Source organism: Sturnira hondurensis, unplaced genomic scaffold (assembly GCF_014824575.4).
Source record: "Sturnira hondurensis isolate 20B ecotype Veracruz unplaced genomic scaffold, ASM1482457v3 Scaffold0013559, whole genome shotgun sequence".
Taxonomy (NCBI): domain Eukaryota; kingdom Metazoa; phylum Chordata; class Mammalia; order Chiroptera; family Phyllostomidae; genus Sturnira; species Sturnira hondurensis.
In genome coordinates, this window is record NW_028086190.1 from 4,462,733 (window position 1) to 4,484,046 (window position 21,314).

General features: G+C 38.8%; 1 protein-coding gene and 1 pseudogene across 4 annotated transcripts in view; one reads left to right on the forward strand and one right to left on the reverse strand.

The window, feature by feature from the left end:
• The window catches only part of BNC2 (basonuclin zinc finger protein 2), a 425,587-nt gene that overhangs the window by 355,461 nt on the left and 48,812 nt on the right, over positions 1-21,314 (forward strand). The gene's annotated exons all lie outside the window — the stretch shown is intronic.
• The window catches only part of LOC118998033 (40S ribosomal protein S25-like), a 42,347-nt pseudogene continuing 28,109 nt past the window's right edge, over positions 7,077-21,314 (reverse strand).

The window sequence follows — 21,314 nt, forward strand, 5'->3', positions numbered from 1 at the left end:
TTCTTTCTGCGGCATAGAATTCCATTGTGTATATGTACCATAGTTTTTTGAACCATTCATTTACTGACAGGCACCTAGGTTGCTTCCAACTCTTAGCTATTGTAAATTGTGCTACTATGAACATTGGGGTGCATATGTTCTTTGGGATTGGTGTTTTAGGGTTCTCAAGATACAATCCTAGCAGTGGAATTGCTGGGTCAAAAGGCAAGTCCAATTTTACTTTTCTGAGAAAATTCCATACTGTTTTCCATAATGGTTGTACCAGTCTGCAATCCCATCAACAGTGGACCAGAGTCCCCTTTTCCCCACACCCTCTCCAACATTTGTTGTGTATTGCTTTGTTTATGATAGCCATTCTCACCCGTGTAAAGTGGTATCTCATTGCGGTTTTAATTTGCATCTCTCTGATAGCAAGTGATATTGAGCATCTCTTCATGTGTCTCTGGATCCTCTGTATGCCCTCCTTGGAGAAGTGTCTGTTCAAGTCCTTTCCCCATTTTTTAAACCAGAGCACTTGGCCTGGTCATGGTGAGCCAGGCAGGAGCTAAGTTCAGCCCCACCTGACTCCCAAAGTACAAATGTACTTTGGGTACATTTGTGTAATACATACATTAAGCTCCTTGTCCCAAAGGTTTACTAGATCCAAATCTCTAGACAGGACACTCCCACTGTTAACCAGGTGCCCAGGTAGCTGCATTATATCAAATTCACATTTGTGTCACTATGCAGTTGCCCTTGAGTATATGGTCTGATTAAGTCTATAAGGGTCTGTTGGCCTTCAAGCCTCAAATCCTTAGAGCTGATGCCATGACTTCTAGGATAAAAATGGGCCCACTGTATGGAACAGAAAAGCAATTGTATTTTATCTTGAATTTAAACAGTATTTGGGAATGTTTGCACGGATTTTTTTTCTCTTTGCTGTTCTCATTCACACTAGTCCAGGGAAGCAAAGCAGATTAAACCACAGTTGTCCTTTTTTAGTATCTGTGAATAGTTATGCTAAGAGTTGATGTTCTATCACCACCATATTTAGGCCCTAATTATTTTCTTTTTCCTTGGGGATCTGTGTAGCAGCCTCTTGACTGGCTGTCTAGCTTCTAATCTGTTCTCTCCTCTAATTCATAAAAGGCCATACTTTCTAATGATGCTTCAGTGACTTTTTCCTGGGTGGAGGAACAGTCCAAACTCCTCAATAATGGCATGCCAAATCTTGATCAGAACGCAGGTCTCTCTATGTAAAAGCCCAGGCCCTAAAGGGCACAACCATCTCTACATGGCCTGCCACTTTCCTTTTTTCTCTGACCACGTCACCCACTTTCTCTCCTTTCCTCACTCAAATTTAGCTACCTTGGCTTCCTTGCTATTTCTTTTTCCTGCGATGATTTCCTGCCGCACATTAGATTCAGACACGAACGTCTCCTCAGCGAGTCTTTCCTTGGCTACATTATTTGAAATTTCAGCCTCCCTCCACTCCACACATTGCAGAGCCTTATTCCCTCTTTTGCCTTTCCTCCTTAAACAATTATTAACATCTAACATAGTCCCTATTTTATTTAGCTTGCCCATTATTTTTCTCTTCTACTAGGATTTAAGCTCCATCGGAATAGGGATTTGTGTGTTTTAACTTTGAGTCTCACATTCCCAGTGCCTAGAACAGAACAGAACATGCAGCTGGCAGTCAATAAATACTAGGCAAGTGGAGGACTGCTTGCCTCTTCATCCTTATGTCTCATCAAACTTCTTCATCTCCTACCTGCTCACATCTTTGCAATCTACCTACTCTCTGTGTAAACAGGCTTATCCTTTCAGGTATGGCTCAAAAGAAACCTGCTTGAAAGCTTCCCTGAGCCCTCCTCTGTGCAAGCAAAGTACTTTTCTTTGCATGGAACCAACCCCATGGCTTTGAGTCTACATTTTTGCCTGCTCTTGAGGGTCTTATTTGGCTTGGTATTCTCAGTCTCTAGCACAGGATGGGTATGCCTTAAATGTGTATTAACTAAAGATATGAGAAAAGGAAGCCACTATAGATCTGGAGGATTGTCTCATATTTCATTCATCCTTACAGTCTCCCTAGAATTTTGCTGTATTAGAATAGGTGCTTAATAAAGCTCTAAAGGAAGTCATCATTAACTCTTGATGACAAATCCCAATGCCTGATGAGAAATTTAAAATATATTTGTTTTAATAGTGAATTTTGTAGAGGTCTTCTTATTTTACAGCTTTTAACTTTAGATCGTTGACCAGATCTCACTGTGTTCAGACAGGGCAGGCAAAATCTCTTTCTAACATCTGTCAGGATACAGTGATTGGGGAATGGATATTTCAAGGACCAAAGTTTGTGTGTGTGTTCTGAACAACATGCATCAGTGGCTTTGCTTACCTGCATCAGTGTTGTTGGTAACGAGTGCTTTCTCTGTGAATGCTTTGTTTCTTCAGAACAGGACTTCCATGGAACAGAGTGGCTTAATTGTGCAATTACAGTTTCATCTATGAAACTTTTGAATAAAAATGAAAAAAGAAAACCTGGGGAGTTCTAAATCTGTTTACTATTCTGTAGAGTAGGTGATCAACAGGAGATTTTTTCATAAAAGCATTAATGTTCTGAATGTTATTTATACTAATCATGATAAAAAATGTCATCTTAGTAATGCCTATAAAAAATTTACATACTGGTTATGTTTCAACTTAGCCTAGATTCAGATAGCCCAGATTTTAGCAGCAGTTTGCTGTGACTGATTTGTAATGGTGCTTATTTCCTAATTGAGTCAACTTTATGAAAGGCTATAGGAGAAAAACACTGGATAGGACATTGCCATTCTCCAAGAGTGGAGCTTTTGCTATTTTTAAAAGACCAGAAGTACGTCATGCGATTTCTCAGTGGACGGTAACATCCCAGTAGAAACACCTCTATAAACTGCCAGGTAAACACATATTAAATTATTCCTCAGTGTGTGCATTTGTTACTTTGAGGAGATCATATGCAGTAGCAAATCCCTCTTTATCATTTGCAGCCAGAACCAATAGTTAGCTAGTTTATCAGTTTAAGTGATAAAAGTTCACCGAAAACAAACAAACCATGTGTTTGAAACATTTTAAATTTCAAACATGGAAATGTGCATTTTTTCTCCAAACTGTTAAGGTGTGGATGGTTGTGCTCATTGAAGTTTCAAACTGAACTCTTAATAAATGACACCCATAATGTACCACAAAGATTTTCACCTTTAGTTGCTTTAAAGTGAACCTAGAAGTTAGACACAAATAACTGGTCTCAGGAGCAGAATTCTTCAGTCTTTCCCAGTTGTTTGGCCCACACGACCACACCAACAGGGTTGTTTGTTTTCTAGGTGACTTATTCTTGTCAGTACTTCCCAAAGCATTCAGTTTAGTTTCTGCAGAATGAACCTTTTGTTTTATAATCATATTTCATTGATTTTTATAATATTTCATTAAATGATGAAACTGTTCTAGTCATGTCTGAGAACAACTAACTGACTCTTCATAAATCAGCCAGTAAAACAGAAGTGCCTAGGAGTAATAGGGTGTGGTTTACTAGTGTAGTTTATTTAGCCTGCTGTGGACATCAATATATATTATAGCAGGAATAATGATTTTGATAAACCTGGTAACATAAGCACACATGTAGTCATAATTTTTTATTTGCTCCTGTTTCTGTATAACTTAAAAAGAGATGAAATTTCAACTGCAGTGAAAATGGTTCTAAGAGGCCAAGAGCATACCTTTCACACTTGCATTCGTGCACACAGGCATGCTGTGAGAGAACAACTTGTAACATTTATCTATAGCTGCTAATTTGACTACTATCTCCTTCATTTTAATCTGGCCCGGGTGAAGTTCATTATCTCCTTTCTTAAGCCTTCTTCTGATTTCCCAGTCTCTTAGAATTACTGTCATTTCTCCAACCTTCAAGGTATTCAGTATAGTTACAAAAAGTAATCGATTTTTAGCTTTGTTCCTATTATGTCTGGTCAGTTAACAGATCTTGTCATGTGGGAAATGCATCATCCTTTCTATTTGAATAGCCACCCCCTTTTCCTCCAGCCTTGAGCATCCTTGAAGCTGTGGGCTGATTCTTCTTCCACAAATCCCACTTTCAACATTTCACTTGCTCAAAATTCTCAGTGGCTTTTCACTAACTGCAACATAAAATAGAAAATATTTGTCTTAGCCCTCCAGGCCGTTCTCAACAGAGTCCCATTCTCATTTCAAATGTCAGCTCCTGCTCTTTTTATGCCCTCTGGGAACCTGCTGCAACCATGTGAGGAGGGCCTTTTCTCCTCCTCCAAGCTCACACTCTTTCCTCATGCCTATGCTCATACTGAGTTATTTGGCCTGTAAAAGCTTAAGTTTTGTATTCAGCTTATTCATTTCCTAAAAGGTCCTGCTTGAATCTTTCTTCCGAGGGGTTTTGCACTAGACTGGGAGTGGCTGGATGTCAGGGGTTGCTAATTCTCACACTAAACCAGGTATTTTGCATTTTTTCCCAAGGAAAATCTAATTTGTTATTATTATTGTTCACTTACAGTTATCCCCATTTCCCCCCCATTACTGTCTTCTGCCTACCCACCCCAACCTCCTACGTTCAACCCCTCCACCCCACCTCCACATTGTCTTGGTCTATGGGTCCTTCATGTTCTTTGGTGACCCTTTCCCTTCTTTTTCCTGTTTAAGAACATCTCTTTTCTGTTAGACAGTGAGCACTAGAGGGCAGGGACCACAGCCTAGTCATTCTATGGCTACCACACCAGGTGCTCAGTGCAGGTGTGCAAAATAGAAGGTACTTTGTACGCTCTGAAGGAAAGATACAAAGATAAAAATTTAAGAGGGGGTCATAAGTGGCTCTGTTTTCTAGTTGATAAACAGGTATATTGCATTTTTATTAGTAGTTAATACCAACTAGAAAATAAAGCCACTTAGAGTAACAATCCCCTCTTAAACTTTTCTTTTTGTATCTTCCCTTCAGAGTATACAGAGTACCTTCCATTTTGCACACCTGCACTGAGCACCTGGTGTGGGAGCCATAAGAATGACTAGGCTGTGGTCCCTGCCCTGTAGGTGTTCACTAACAGAAAAGACATGTTCTTAAACACACACATCTAATATTAAGTAAATAGATGCTAATATTTGTTCCAGCAAAGTTGTTTATTATATTTAAGTGAGAATTTAAGGAAAGATGAGATTTAACTCTAGTAATAGATAGGAGGGCCTCTGGCGTGGAGGGGTTGATATCTGAATTACAGGTTAAATTAAACATTTGAATCTGGGTGTCACTGATAGAATAGGAGAGATCCTTATTTATTTTCTTGTAAAACGTTTATTTCAAGGGAGGGTTAAATGGTTTGTTAATGAAGTAGGCATTAGGAAAACTTAATAACTTGATCTGGTTCACATAATTCATCAGTTGCAGACACTCAAGGGCTCTTATTCTACCACCAGGGGTTTTGAGCAATAATTTCTGTTACTTCCTCAAGTTGTGTTAGCATTCTTTAGAGTCACCTGAACATATGGAGGAATCCGAGTTCTTAGAGGGTGAGAAACTTTCAGCCCACCGCCCCCTAATATACACTCAAATCACTCAAGAATGTTTCCTTTTGAAAGCACTTCAAACCTGCCGTGGTATTAGCCTTTGGGGGGGAGAAGAAAGGTGGGTAACATAAAATATTGACCAAGACTTTGAAGATGGGTAATATGTTTTTCTCCTTAGGATGCTAAATCACACATCACTGCACATGTGCACAGAAAATAAAAAATGTCAGAAATGCATTTATATAAACCGTGGATTATATTTGCATATGCAGGATTTCAGCTTGGCCCTCCTACCTTTAGACCAGCAATGACTGATGCTTTCTAGTTTGCCTTTAAAAGATTTTTCTAGTCCTAGGGTTTTGCTGTATATTAAAACTATTATATCTTGAGCGCGGGCCTGCGAACCAGAGGATCGAGGTTCGATTCCCAGTCAGGGTACATGCCTGGGTTGCAGGCTGGTTCCCTGCAGGCCAACTCCCAGCAGGGGACACAAGAAAGGCAACCGTACATTGATGTTTCTCTCCCTCTCCTTCCCCTCTAAAGATAAATAAATAAATAAAAATATTTAAAAAATAAAATAAAATAAAACTACTATATCAATGCAAGGTGAATGGGATTTATTAAACTAAAGGCCTACACTATCTAATACAGAAGCCACTGACTCCATGTCTACTTAAACTCAAAATTAAAAATTATTTCCTTAGGCACATATCAGGTATTCCATACTGAATTGAAATGTGCACTAAATTGTAAAATACTTAACCAAATTGTAAAGATTTAATACGAATACCAACTGTCAAATATTAACAATTTTTATATTGATTATATGTTGACTTGACAATATTTTGGACATATTGGGTAAAGTAAAATATATTAAAGCTAATTTCTTGGAAAAAGGCAAATTTTACCTCTTTTAGTTTTTTATCATTAATTAAAAACTTAAAATTACTTCTGTGGGTCACATATTTCTATTTGACAGTGCTAGCTTATAAAACTTATGTTAATTTTTAGAGCCCTGGCTGGTGTAGCTCAGTGGATTGAGCGCGGGCCTGCGAACCACACGATCGTGGTTTGATTCCCAGTCAGGGCACATTCCTGGATTGCAGGCCAGTTCCCAGCAGGGAACTCACAAGAGGCAACCATGTATTTGACTCACAAGAGGCAAATACATTGATATTTCTCTCCTTCTCTCCTTCCCTTCCCCTCTAAAGATAAATAAATAAAATCTTTAAAAAAGCATGTTAATTTTTAGTCCCATTATTTTATTGTAAAAGTTTACACTGAATGGACTTGGCTAAAAATTTTAGAATATAGGGTAATTGATAGTGAGTAAAACATGATGTAGATAATTTTGTAATTTCTGAAAATGTTTTGCTTGTGATTTTGACTAAATTTACCAACCAATATTTTCCTTCTTTCTTCCCTTTTTTCCTAAAATTAAAGACCTTTAGGTCATTAATTGATCATCCCTGTTCAGGTCATTATCTTTTTTTAAATAAAGTTCTAAATGTATTGCTGGTAGGACCTGTTGTTCATGCACCTTCACCAGCAGCTGGGACATCCCTGCCTTTGGTGTTTCTGGTATAAGTTACTTGAGCTCTGTGCTTTGAAACTAGTTTAAGAACTAAAGAACTCCTGAAGGGCTGCCCTGACCAAAGAACCAGGAATCTTCGGTCTCTCAGAGACAACAGTGGGATTTATAAGGTTACTGTTTGGGAACCTCCCTACAGAGTTTGGCATATGTTGTTGCTTTGTCAAACTAAACTAAATTCTTGAGCTTGTTTCAGATTTTGCCTTTGAACCACTTCTTTGTGGCCTTTCCCCTAGATTTGTTCGTCGGGTCTTTTTCTTTCTTGGCTGACTTTCTGGCATCTTTCTTCTTGTCGTTCTTGGGCAGTGCATGAAACTCGCTGCTGCCACTGCAGCTTCCATAAGATGTGCCCAGGCCATTACCTTTTAAAATTGTTCTTGGTTTTGAGCTAGTTTAGACCTTAATCTTAGTTCCTTGATTGGCTAGTGAGTAAGGCTAACTGAATGATGGGGATTAGGATTCAAATATTTTATAAATGCTTCCACTGCAGCTTTTTTTTTTAATGGGAACTTACAGTCAATACGATATCCAAAGCAGTACACTTAATCTCAAGTATTTTCAGGCTCAGACCTGAGTCAGATTTTTCAGTGCATGAAAAGATGAGAACCATTTATTTGCCAATTAGAAAAATCCTTGTTTCCTACTAAAACATTTGACTCAGTAGCTCTCGTGTAGAAACGCTGTGAATGTTTCCACAAAGTTGCTTAATTTATTTATGTGAGTTCAAACTAGGTTCAGTGTAATTTTTCAGTTAGTTTAAGTGTAGGCGTGTTAGTATTATATAAACCCTATTTGGCTATTAGTACTGTTGTCATTTGTTTATTTAAAAAGGCTTATCTTAGGCAAAGAACAGGCTTCCTAACTTATGAATTGTTAATATTTTATTTTTTATGATATTTGGAACATCAAAATATAGTATTGGTTAGGGAAGGAAAAAAACCCTTGTGAATTTGATGGAAAATGAGAAACCTTTCAAAGATAAGGGCATTGCTATGGTTTTAGGCTAACCTTACTGAAACTGTTTGTAATGACACACTGAAATATTGGTAAAGGAAAAACAGTGCCTTTCTATGTACCATGGGGGCTGTGTAATTTGGTAGTACAAAGACAGAGCACCAAAAGATAAGGCCATATAGTAGTATTAGGGCTTTTGCTGAATTGAATCACACTGATGTCTGAATATTTTCCAGTATTAAACTCTTTCTTCTAAACTTAAATATTGTCCTGTTTCTCTGTCTGTGGTAGAATATCCATGGAAACAAAGTGTTTTCCTCCTGTGTTCACATTGGTTACTTACCGATCCTGCTTTAGGAAAAACCAAACAGATATGTAAGGGAGAAAAAGAGTATTTCATGTGGCCCCTTTCTTTACTATGGAAGACCCAGAGAAATGTTTATTTATCAATAGCCAACTTCAGTCCAGGTATTTGGCTTCAGGGCTACACAGCAGTAGAAATGTTGTTACTGGAGTCTGTAGGGTGACAAGAAATTATTGTTTCTGAAGATGGCTCGTCACTTTTTTTCTCACAGGACTTGGCTGGGGTTCAGTGCTCTCTTTGGTGTTATTTGAATGGTATTTTATCAGTCAGACAAAATAATATTCAGCTATTAATATCGTTCTGCTAAAACAGTTTAGAATAGAGATTTAATGTTCTCTTCAGTGAAGGGCTTGTGCCCACCGTGCAGGACTGTAATAAAAGAGAAACAAATGAGGCAGCTCAAAGTTATGGCTCTCCATGGCTTTTAGGTTTCTCATACATTTTTATAAAACATATATCAGAACTTCTGAATTGTTAAATTGGGTTATTTTTTAATACAGTTGTATTCAAATATGGACCTGAGAGTAACCTATTACTTTCAGCATTCGGAACAGGTTCTCTCCTGACTTACACACTTACTGCTGCTATTATGTCCCCTCTGGTCTGTAGCCTGGAGAGGACGATTGACCCCAAACTGTGCTCCTAGTTGATCTTGAAGTAAACTGGTGCACCTCCAGCCCAGCCCCAGGCTCACCTTCTCGCTCTTAGGCAAACAGGTAATGAGTCACATATCTCTTTTCTCATCTGTGAAAGAAGTGTTTAGAAGGTGTCACTTGCAGGTTCCCCAGTGGATTTAAAGAACAAAGATGAGATCAAAGATGTCATGTGAGTCTCTCACATTGCTACTATTTATTCAATAACTTGCACACCCTCTAGAAACCCAGGAGAGCTTTAAAGAACAGAAGGTAAATTTTAGCTCAAATATTAGAGTCAGATGTTATTATATGTTTGGGGGAATGTACTTTTTTGAAAAGCTGATAATTAGGGTTTGATTAAGTAAGCATCACCCTAAATAACTTTCTGAAGAGACTCTCATATGATGTGGTCCAGCTGTGGTACTGGGAGGGTGCTGAATAGGTGGTTGACCTTGGTGTGGGAGAGGGTAAGATTCAGTGTAAAATGACCTTCAGCAGTGATTCTTCTGCCCCACCCTAGAAATTTACCCCAGCCTCAAATGAAGGAGGACCATGGAGTCTGTAAAGCCAGGAATGAGGTTTGTTACTTCAAAAAGTGTAACTGCTGTCCCAACTCTTCGAAATTACAGCAGTTTAAGCCTCTGGTCTTCCTCTTGCACTAATCTGTTCCTCTCAGTCTGGAAATAGGAGGAGGGGGAGAAGCCAGGATCATTCAAAATAGATGGATCACCGTGGCAGATTGTTTTGACTTAGTAAAGTTCTTAGCATTAAAACAAACATCCCGAAAACACATTAGCCTCCCACCATAAGAGTGGAAACACACAAAGCAGGAAGCCTGCTGGGGTCTTTAGGGAAATCTTGAGTGCTTTGGGATGATTTATTTTCAGAGGGTTTGAACTAGATCAGCTCAAGAGAGAAGATGGGAACATTCAGGATGGTGGGAAAGCAAAGTAATTGACTCCTTTTCCTTCTAAATAATGGTCTCCCTGGAAAGCCATCACAAGTAAATGTTTTGTTCTACTGCTTCATGGAAGCACACAGTGGAGTAAAGTTATGGATTGCATGGGACAGGCTTTTTTGTAAGTGCCAGCAACATGAGATGCTCTCATTGGGGTGTAGGACCAGCCCCTACGTACCCTATATGATGCCATGGCTGGGTTAATGCAAAGTTTGTCTCTTGTCAAATTAAGAAAAAACTGCAGAAGTCTTGTGGCTGTGAAGTGGATTTGGCTTCTGAACCCACAAACCAGGATTTTGAGTAGTAAGATATTTAATGAGCACTCCTAACCCAAGTTTACAAACACATTGCTAGAAAAGATTTACCCAAGCAGAAGGAAAACCAAAGTTCTGATACTTAGAGGACGACTTACTTACCTAACTATGAACCCGCTTCTCTTTCAAGCTCCAAACACCTCTATTGGATGTTATTAGGAGTGGTCCTTTAAGACGAAGGTGAACTCCCTAAAACTCTCTCAATGAAAACAACATTGTTAGACAGGTTCAGAGAAAAAGGAAATCAGAAATTCTGTCCATGTGTGTGTGTTGCACACATGAGTGTGTTTGAATAATTTTTCAGGAAGCTCAGGAGCAATGAGTTCTTCTTTATTATGAAATCACCGCAGTCCTCTTTCCTACAGTGGTCGTAGTTATAACCACAGGGATGTTGTGTTCTCAAACAAACATTCAAGCTCCCTGATACCAGGTTGCCTGAAGCCAAGCTTCACATATGAAATGCATGCAACAATGCCTCTTAGTAATCCCCCCACTTGCTCGTCATTGGCTTTCCCCTCTCACAGTGGAAGTGTCTTTAGAGTCTGCTCCTACTTTTGTTCATTTTAGTTTCATTGTGGCTGTTCTAAACAATGAAAATGTAGAGTTTCTTAAGATGTAGCACCTGGCACTTAAGGGCCTGATGGGGTGTTTACATGTAGAAATAAATGCTCTCTTTTAAGAAATTCTTCATGATAATACTTGTATGCCATTGGAACAGTTGGAAACAGGAAAATTAGATCCACTTGCATGCCAGAAAGCTCTGTTTTTAACACATGATTATTTTATTGAGGTGTACATTAATTAATCCTGAAATAAGATCCTGTGTGACATTCAAAGTTGTGTTGAGTAGCTCAGAGTTTAAATATTTTAGTTTTACAACTCTGTTATGCTGGCAGCCAACAGTGGTGTCTCCGTGAAGTCAGCATATGAGCCCTGCTTGTGATGACATCTGGAAAGCTTGTTTTATCTATAAGCACAGTTGTAGACAAATGAAAGCAGACAGATGTAAGGCTGGGGTGGCATCTTTGCCTCAAGCACTCTCTGGCTGTACATTTTCCAGTGTGTCAAAAATGGGAGCTTTTTTTCAGGGCGGAATAAAAACATCCCATCACATCTATATACCAGCTACTGTGCTGCCTTTTCTGAGCTCTGAGGTGTAAAATGGCATCCATTGTTCAAAATTTAACAAGAGGGTGAGTCAGGAGTCAGTAGGAGGTGCCTGAGTATAAAGGTGCTTGACACAAAGGCAAAAGAAGACTTGGTATCATTGTAAGTTAATCACAGCTCCCTTCTGGGAGAGCCAGGAGGAGTAGAATTGTTGGAAGCAGATTTGGTGCTCCAGGTATACTTTTTTTTGCTGCCGTCATTATCAGTCGCAGGATACAGTGTCTGCTGTGTATTGAGCACCCATTATGTACAGAGAAGTCCACTTAGTCGTCTGTTTGGGTGGGTCAGAGATAAGCTTTAGGAACAGTGTTAGGTTTAAAGATGAGTGTTTGGAAGTGTGAAAGTCATTGACATCATTTCATGGCTGGCTTTCACATCATTTTGCTAAGGGACCATTCTTTAAGAAATTTTTATACAATTTTTAACTTGCCTTTTAGACTACTCTTTTTGGTTGTACAAATAAGTACATCTCAAAATATGTATACATGCATGCATATGTATTTGCTGGGATTTGGGTTTAAGCAAACACTTTTCTAAGTTCTTGTCCTTGCAATAGCAGTAGAATTTACTGTACCTGTTAATGTGGGAAGTTCATACATTTTTCATCTCTTGGTATTTCTAGCTCCATATTCCATACCATGTAACCATTGCTAATTATTGTTAAATATTTTTTACTGAAATTGTAGTCTGTTTAAGGACTAAATTACTTGCAGCAAGAAACATGTAACTTTATAGTATGAGTCTTCTATTTGAGGAAACCACACAAGAAACCACAAGATACATGTAATTTGAGAGTAGTGAAATAATGGAAGTGTAGGGAAAGTAGAATGGCCTAGGGAAGTGAAATATGTTCAGTTGTTTGTCAAGCACAAAAGTATCTCTTGGATTCAGTAGCAGCTAGCTTTTTTAGTGGCTCACGGTAGTTGAGAAGAACATCCTTTCTTTATTTTTTTACTTTCTTTTTAGCAATAAAGTTGCATTATGCTATTAACAGGGGAAAACACAGATGTCCATATCCTGTCCCATTCCCACCACACCATTATCAATCCTTTCAAAGTGGGTAGTGTTGAGAGCCACTGAGCCCTGATAAGTGCTTTTATGTGTACAAAATGGGACTTTTTTGTTTTACATGCTGTTAGGCATGGGAGAGAAGATATACAGGTATCAAAAGTGTACAGTAAATCGCCATTTGTACTTGCAAAGTCTAAATGGTTTGTTCAGGTTTTAGTAACACCTGAGTGAGCTGATGGGCCAGCCAAGAGGAGCCCTGGACCTTTTCAGACATTTCACTTAAGGCCATCTGAGGGGTCCAGTGACCCCATTAGTGTTCCCCAAGACCCAGTCTGGCCCCAAGTGTTCTTTATGCAGTTTTTTATGCAGTAGTGGTTGACTCCTCTAAGTTTATTTATTTAAATTGGGAACACAGGGGAGGGAATCTTGAGATCCTAGTTTTGCATAATAAATGTTAGGTGTAACAGGTTTTATAAATTTTCTGCAGGCTGTGGAGTTTAGCAACCAGGAAGGTTTCATGTCCCATCATCCTTCTGAATCTGAGGGTCTCAGAGTCCATTTCTATAAACCCCTTTCCTCAGTGCTAATTTACAATTTAAACTATTAAAGTAGAGACTGCGATTCCTTTTCATGTCACTCAGTATAAAAAGGTTTTTCCCCTCTTGGTTTGAATTTCTATAGCTGAATATTTAGAGAAATTTTTAAATGTTTGCCAACACTGTTAGATTGACATAATGGGATATAATAACCAGAAGGGATCTTATACCAATACGATTTTGATTTGTTTATAAATTAAACTATGCTGCTAAATCTACAGTACTATTTAGTCATCTCGAATTAATCAAAAAGAACCTGGGAGGTTGTGTTTGGCCAAGATTAAATTATTCTTTTGGTAACATTAAAAGAAAATTATGAATCCCCTCATGATATCGGTATTATTTTTTATTGACATGTTGATCTATTTTATTATTGATAACATTTTTGGTGTTTAAAATATGCTATATGTATAGTGTTAAGTCCATTACATGTGTTAATTATATTATTATATTGCAGTTGGTTCTATTATATTATTACCTCCATTTGGTCGATGACTACAAAGGTTCAGAAAAGTTAATTAACCTGCTAAAATCACATATCTTTGTATATTGGACTGTGTGTAGGCATTGATTTATTTTTCAGTGTACATATTTACTTACTCTTCCAAATACATTTTAACCATAATGCACCTTGTACCTGTTTTTTACTCAGAAACAAATAATATGTTGATTTTAAAAAATGCATTGAAATTGAGCATTATTTCAGTCTTCTCAAATAAAAATAACCAATCAGTTGGTCAGTTTGCAGCATCATGAGTAGTGGTAGTAACTAGCATTAGATTTCTATCAGGCATAGAATTCTTTTGTTTGCTAGAGAGGCGGCGTGGTATATTGGTTGGTTGAAAAGTCTGTGGTGTAACTTTGGGTCAAGATGGAGGCGTAGATAAACATAGCTTGCCTCCTCACACAAGCACATCAAAATTACAACTAAAATATAGAACAACTGTCACTCAGAATGATCAAAAATCAATTTGAATGGAAGTCTGACAACTACAGAATTAAAGAAACCACATCTATCCAGACTAGTGGGAGGGATGGGCTGGTCCCACACCCAAGTGTGATGGACAAAAATATGGGAGGCATGTCTCAGGAGTGAGGAGTTCCAACCCCATACCAAAGCCCCCAGCCCAGGGTTCCAGTGCTAAGAAGGTAAGTCCCCATAACTTCTGGCTATAAAAAACAGTAGGGATTGAGTTGGTGAAAGAAACTTCTGGAGTCCCAAGCAGCTCCTCTTAAAGAACCCACATATGGACTTACTCAGACTCATTTCCTCTGAGCTCCAGCACCAGGCTAGCAGCTTGAAAGGCACTAGAGGGAGGAACTGAAGTATCTGGCATCAGGGTGAGAGCTAGGGGCACCTTTCTCTGAGACAGGAAGGTGGGCACAGAACATTGTTCCTTTTCTGAACCCTCCTTCCACAGAGCCACACAGCTGGCCAGCAGGTGTCATATCCAAGACTCCATCAACCTGGCTCACACCATTTCCCCACCCTGGAGAGCTCCTGAGGCTCCACCCTACCCAAATTACTGGCCAACTCGGGCTGTTAACAGTGGCTTTTTCATACAAATGGCTGGTTTTGGCTCACACTTCACAACTTCCTAAATTCTCTCTAACAAGCAATAGCCAGCCTCAACAAGCCCCCTGCCATGACACCTCTTGCTAGGTGGCCCCAGGCCTGTGACTAGCAGCAGCCAGCCTGGGTTTGCAGCTTGGCTTTTCCTGGGAACCTCCAAGCGTAGCACAAGTAGCAGCTATCTGTAGATTGTTTTATAGCTCATGTGGTGTGGCCCTGGGAAGAACACAGATGAGGGCTGATGTTGGCCTACATCACCTGGTGAAACCCCAAAGCCTGCATACCCACTGCACTGCAGCAGACCTAAACAGAAACTATCCTGCCCCTGCCCCTCCCCCTCTACAGCTGATCCTCCAGAGGGTGGAAGTTGGTGGTAAGTGGTCACAGCCAGTCCTTGCAGCTGACTGGCCTGGGTAAATCCCTCCCATTTATCTGCCAACAGCAACTAAGTCTCAATAATAAGAGGAGGATATATGAGCCCACACAAAGAGTACACCTCAAGTACCTTGTTTGGGTGATAGGGGAGGCTGTGCCACTGGACTCTATAGGACACCTACTACCAGTGCCACACTACCAAGACAGGGAGTCAAAGCAGCTCTGCCTAATGCATAGAAACAAACACAGGGATGTTGCCCATATGAGGAGACACAAACATGGCCCAAATGAAAAAACAAATCAAAACTCCAGAAAAGGAACTAAACAAAATGGAGAAAAACAATCTATCAGGTACAGACTTCAAAACACTGGTTATAAAGATGCTCAAGGAACTTAGTGAGGAGCTCAACAGCATGAAACAGATCCAGTCAGAAATGAGGGATACACTTATTCAAACAAAGAACACTTTACAGGGAAATAAAAATAGAGTGTATGAAGCCCAGAATCAAATCAATGATTTGGAACGAGAGGAACCAAAAAAACAAGCAAAAAGAATTAAAGAAAAAAACAGGGATAGTGAAAGAGCCTCTAGGACAACTTCAAGAGGTCCAACATTTACATCACAAGGGTGCCAGAAGGAGAAGAGAAAGAGCAAGAAATTGGAAGTCTATTTGAAAATATGATGAAAGAAAACTTCCCCAATTTAGGGAAGGAAATAGACATGCAAGTCCAGGAAGCCTAGAGAGACCCAAACAAGATGGATGCAAAGAGGCCCACTCCAAGACCCATCATAAGTAAAATTAGAAAGTTTAAAGATAAAGAGAGAATCTTAAAAGCATCAAGAAAAAAGTTAGTTTCCTACAGAGGATTTCCCATGAGACTGTCAGCTGATTTCTCAAAAGAAACTATACAGGTTAGAAGAGATTGGCAAGAAATATTCAAAGTCACAAAAAGCAGGGTCCTATAACCAAGATTGCCCTACTCAGCAAAGCTATCATTTAGAATTAAAGGGCAGATAAAGAGCTTCCCAGACAAGAAAAACCAAAGGAGTTCATTATCAGTAAACAATTATTATATGAACTGTTAAAGAGACTTATTTAGGAAAAAGATGACCAAAACTATGAACAATAAAATGGCAATAAATACATATCTACGAACAGCTGAATGTAAAAAAGGAACTAGTTGAACAAGAAGAACAGAGACAGAATCATGGATAAGGAGAGCATTTTGATGGTTGCCAGATGAGAGGAGGTATGGGGGAATGGGTGAAGAGGTAAGGGGATTAAGAAGTACAAATAGGTAGTTCTAGTATAGCCATGGGGATGTGAAGTACAGTGTAGGGAAGAGAGAAGCCGAAGAACTTACACACATGACCTGTGGACGTGAACGATGGTGTAGAGATGCCCTGAGGGAGTGGGGGTGCTGGTTGGAGGAGAGCAAAGGGGGAAAAGTGGGACAACTGTAATAGCGTAACTGATAAAATGTAATTTAAAAAAATAAGTAAATAAATAAATAAAAGTTTTTACAACATCCCTTAGAAAAAGAAAGAAAGAAAGAAAAAGTTTGTGATGTAGGTTGCTGCAGTTTAAATTCCATCTCTGCTTCTTTTGAGCTATGACTATGTGTGCCTCGTGTTTCAAGTTTTTTAAAATAGTAGTGATAATATAACTACTGTTTTATGAAGTTATGTGTATTGAATAAGCTAAAGTATGTAAAGCACTTAGAGTATATCTGCCATATAGTAAATATTGTGTGTGTATTAGCTTCTTATCATTGTTTTGTGGCTGTTACTATGATAACTTAATGTAACACATGGGGACCACAAGCAGCCTGTAAGTAATTTCCAGATTTTTAGAAATATTTGGAGAATACCAAAGGTAAGTATGCCTCTAAATGTTAAGCTATTACAGATAACATTTTACTATCTTTGTGCTAAGCTGTTAAACAGATAAATAACCTAGCAGACAGTCTACCCAGAGTGCATAAAGAAGGAGTGTAGAACTCAAGTGCAAGTGAGATTATTTAGGGTAAATTAAGCATTTGAAATGTTTGTATCTATGCTTTTTAAGTGAGTGCTGGCCCAGTAATATCAGTAGTTTTTTCCCTGAAATTGTAAAGTATATGACTGTTTCTCATGCTGATCAATAGATATGTAAAAGACTCTTACAAACAGATAAAATGATAATTGTAGAATTTAGATGATACATATATGGATGCTCACTGTACATTTTTTCAGCTTTTCTGTATGTTCAAAAATTTTAATTGAATTTATGAGTGGGAGACTCGTAATATGGTACATTTACACGATGGAATACTACTCAGTCATTAAAAAAGAAGGAAACCTTACTTTTGTGATGGCATGAATAGAACTGGAGAGTATTATGCTAAGTGAAATAAGGCAGTCAGAGAAAGACAAACACATGTGACTTCACGTATCAGTGGAATCTAATGAACAGAATGAACTAACAAACAAACAGAAACAGACTCAGAGATACAGAGAACAGACTGGCAATTGTCAGAAGGGAAGGGGGTTGGGAGCTAGGTGAAAAAGATGAAGGGATTAAGCAAAGAAAAAAACTCACAGACCTGTGTGTGGTGATTGCCAGAGGGAAGGAGGGAGGGGAGTGGGGGGAAGTGATGGAAGACTTGATTTGGAGTGGGAACACAATACAATATACAAATGATGTATTATAGAATTGTATACTGAAACCGTATAATTTTATTAACCACCCCAATAAATTCAATAACAAATTTAAAAAATAAGATGAGAAAGACAAAGAAAAAATATTGCCTCTCAGTCACTGAAAGTGAAACAAAACTCTGAAGATTGAAAACTTTTTCTAGTCCTGTGTTCCTGGGCATGATAACTGACAATTGAATGCTATGCAATATGCACAGGAACACATCCTCTGAAATACCATTGCAGTCTAACTTGGAGATATATTTCCAACCACCAGCTTTTTCTTTTTTTGAGTCCTTTTGTTTTCTATGAATTGAATTTCCATTTGAGTTTTGTTCATCTGCTTAATATCAGTGTCATGCTTCTTTTCATTAGTCAGAACTGGAAGGTGTTTGAGAGCCGGAAATGCAGGGAACCACAAGGTAGTTATTTCAATTTAATGACACTCTTACACAATGACATTCCTTTGTGATCTGTAAAAGAGTTTGCCAGGAACTTTATAGTTAATGTAGAGCTCACATTTCTGAAGCTAATAAGCATCTATATATTAGATGATCTATACTTACTAGATCTAACAATCCTTTCATCTTATAATTTGTATTAAACAATGTTTTAAAGATGAATATTTTGTGTTACATGAACACTGTTCATTAAAAGAGTAACATCAGCCCTGGCTGGGTAGCTTAGTTGTTTTGGAGCACTCTCCCGTGTATGCCAAAAATAGGTTTCAGGTTTGATACCCAGCTAGGGTATATGCCCAGGTTGTGAGTTCAATCCCCAGTTGGGGTGCATATGAAAGACACCAATGGATGTTTCTCTCTCTCCCCCTCACTCTCCCACAACCCTTCTTCTCTCTATAAAAATAAATAGAACATATCCTCGGGTGAGGATTAACAAAAAGAATAAGATCAGAAAATAAGTTATAGATGCCTTCTAAGGAAAAGGCAACATTTTATAATCATACAAAATAAGTTTGCAGTTGAGAATGTTTGTATTCTCTATCCTTTATGTCATGTTCCTCTTAAAGAAAAAGTGCACTTACTCGTTAACTACAGGGTTATGGTGATAAAGAATCCTCTTTCTCTGTGGCTCAGACCACAAACAGCATCTTGCGCTTAATGCTGAGTATCACATTGTATGAGGAGCACTGAGCAGTTGAAGGGTGACCACCACCAGTGACCGTGGTGGTTCCAGGTCTGCAGAAAGACAAACTGCTGGGAAGCAATTGTCAGAAGACACTGACAGTGTTTGGCCTGGAGGAGAGCCTGCCAGAGTGGAATCTCCTCCCCATCTATAAGGGCTTCTGCGTGGACCAGGAAGCAGACTGATTCTGGTAATGCCTGAAAGGACCAAAATGTATAGGAAGGCAGGTTTCAGCCCAGTGGAGGGAAAGAAGTATAGCAGTTAGAGCCATGAAATAGGGATTCGAACAGCCTCCTTATGTAATGAGCCAGATACAGCTGGGGTTTTTTCTGCCTGACCATTCCCGTCACCTGTTTGCAGTATATGGAAGGATACAGGGGCCCACCCAAGCCCTTTTCTAAGGAGAATGATCTTTCCTGAACACCTAGAGAAAGACATGCTGAGAAGTTCAAATAGGGAGGCCAGGTACCCTCCCCGCAAAATCAGAGTGTCCTCGTTGTTCTGGGAGTCAGTTCTAGAGTAGGAACTAAAGGAAGTTTCTTTCAAAGTCTATTATGTGGATGCAGTGTCTTTGGAAGCACTGAAGGGAAGGTACATCTTAAATCCATCTTCCACTAACAAAGAAATGGATGTGCCAGTTTTTTTGTTAAAAAGAGCAAAGTAATTCTGTAATGTCAAACCTGAATTATATTTTCAGTGTTAAATTGAAAATATAATTAGATATTTATCTGTTCTCCCTAAGTATTTTATAATCTTCATTTCTTTAGGGTTATAAGGAAACAGTCTAGTATATCAAATGTCTTCTGATGAAGGCCTTAATTTTTTTTAGCATGTTTGTAGCAACAAATCATGCAAAAACTTTGTTTCTTTGTGTTGGGGAAGTAAGCACAAACAATTAGAAATTTAAACATATTTAAGTAATATAAGAATAGCCCTCTCTTTTTGGAAACATGTTTGTTTGACCTTTTGAAATAACTGTCTATTAGTGATATGGCATTGGCTGTTTATAAGTTTTGAAGTCTTGGTTTGTTAAGTAAGTTAAGGAGAGCTGTGTTGTTTCTTTTGTTTTGTTTTTTTCCTCTATCAGGAATGTTTGTTTTTATAAGCAAATACTGGAAACTAAAGGTAATAATCAAAGAGCATTCTGAAGCTGAGTGATACATTCTTCAGGGGGTAGGCTCTATCTTGCTCCTTCCTTCTTTTTTCTGTCTCATTGGAGCAATATGGTGGCTCGGGACACTCTTACATCTAAGTTCCAGTGGAGCTAAAGTTCTACTTTATCTTTCTTATGGATCCTACACTGCTCCCAACAGTCTTCACTTGGTGGGGAGACACATGTAAAACCCACAAGAGATAAACTTTTTGTGCATTTCAAAACTTGAGCTTCATTACATGTATTTAAAATATAACTTTAGAAATAATCACCTTTAACGTGAAAGAGCTGTAGAAAATGACAAGAACTTGGAAAAATATCAGGAGACAGTGGTGGATTAATTCAGCATTTAGCCATTTGACCAGTATTTATTGAGTTCCTACTATGTGCCAGACAGCCGCTAGATTCTAGAAGTTAAAATAGTGAACAAGACAGATGTTGTTTCTGCCCTTATGGAGCTTATTAACTAGTGTGGGGAGACAATGTCACTAATCATATAAGAATAATATACATAAACTGTTATAAGTTCTTCAGAAACATACACACAGCTTTATTTAAAAAGAAAAGCAAGTAACTTAGGGCTCCTCTGGAGTTGTTTCCTTGATAAAGTGAGCTATGAGCCGAGATCTGAAAGATGAGTTGCAGTGCTTGCAGCAGGTGGACAGCGATGAAGGTTTGCAGGGAGGAGGAAGCTTGGCCTCCTGGACGAGCCAGCAGTGAGGACCTGACTGGAGTGACCTGGGGTGCAGTGGAGCGGCTCAAGGCCAGTGCAGGGCCCACCTCACACAATATAAGTTTGCCCTCTCTGCTCCACTGCTGCTTTTTGGTGGTCCTTCCAGAACTTTCCTAGGATTATATTATAATGAATCATAATCCTCTGTTATTTCAGGTGATGAAGACTCGTAGAAGCAGAACTAGCAATGGTGGCACAGTGTCCCAGCTCTTGGTGTCAGATCTTTACAGGGAAGTCGTTTTAGTTCTTAATGATGGATAAAGCAAACCTACTGTTCATACACTTCCCCCGCAGGCTGCCCTGGGAAGGAAGTTGATAGGAGATCTTTTGGACATGGGAATTGCTTCACTGTTGACAGAAAGATGTGGTGGATTTGATTAAATTAAATTAGGAGCATGTGTGTGCTTGACAAAGTGAGCTAATGAAAGAAAATGCATCAAAAGAATTTATGGTGAATTGATTAAAAATTTTCTTTGCAGAAAGTGCTTCTGGCTTAACACTTGGAATTATAAGGCTATGCCAG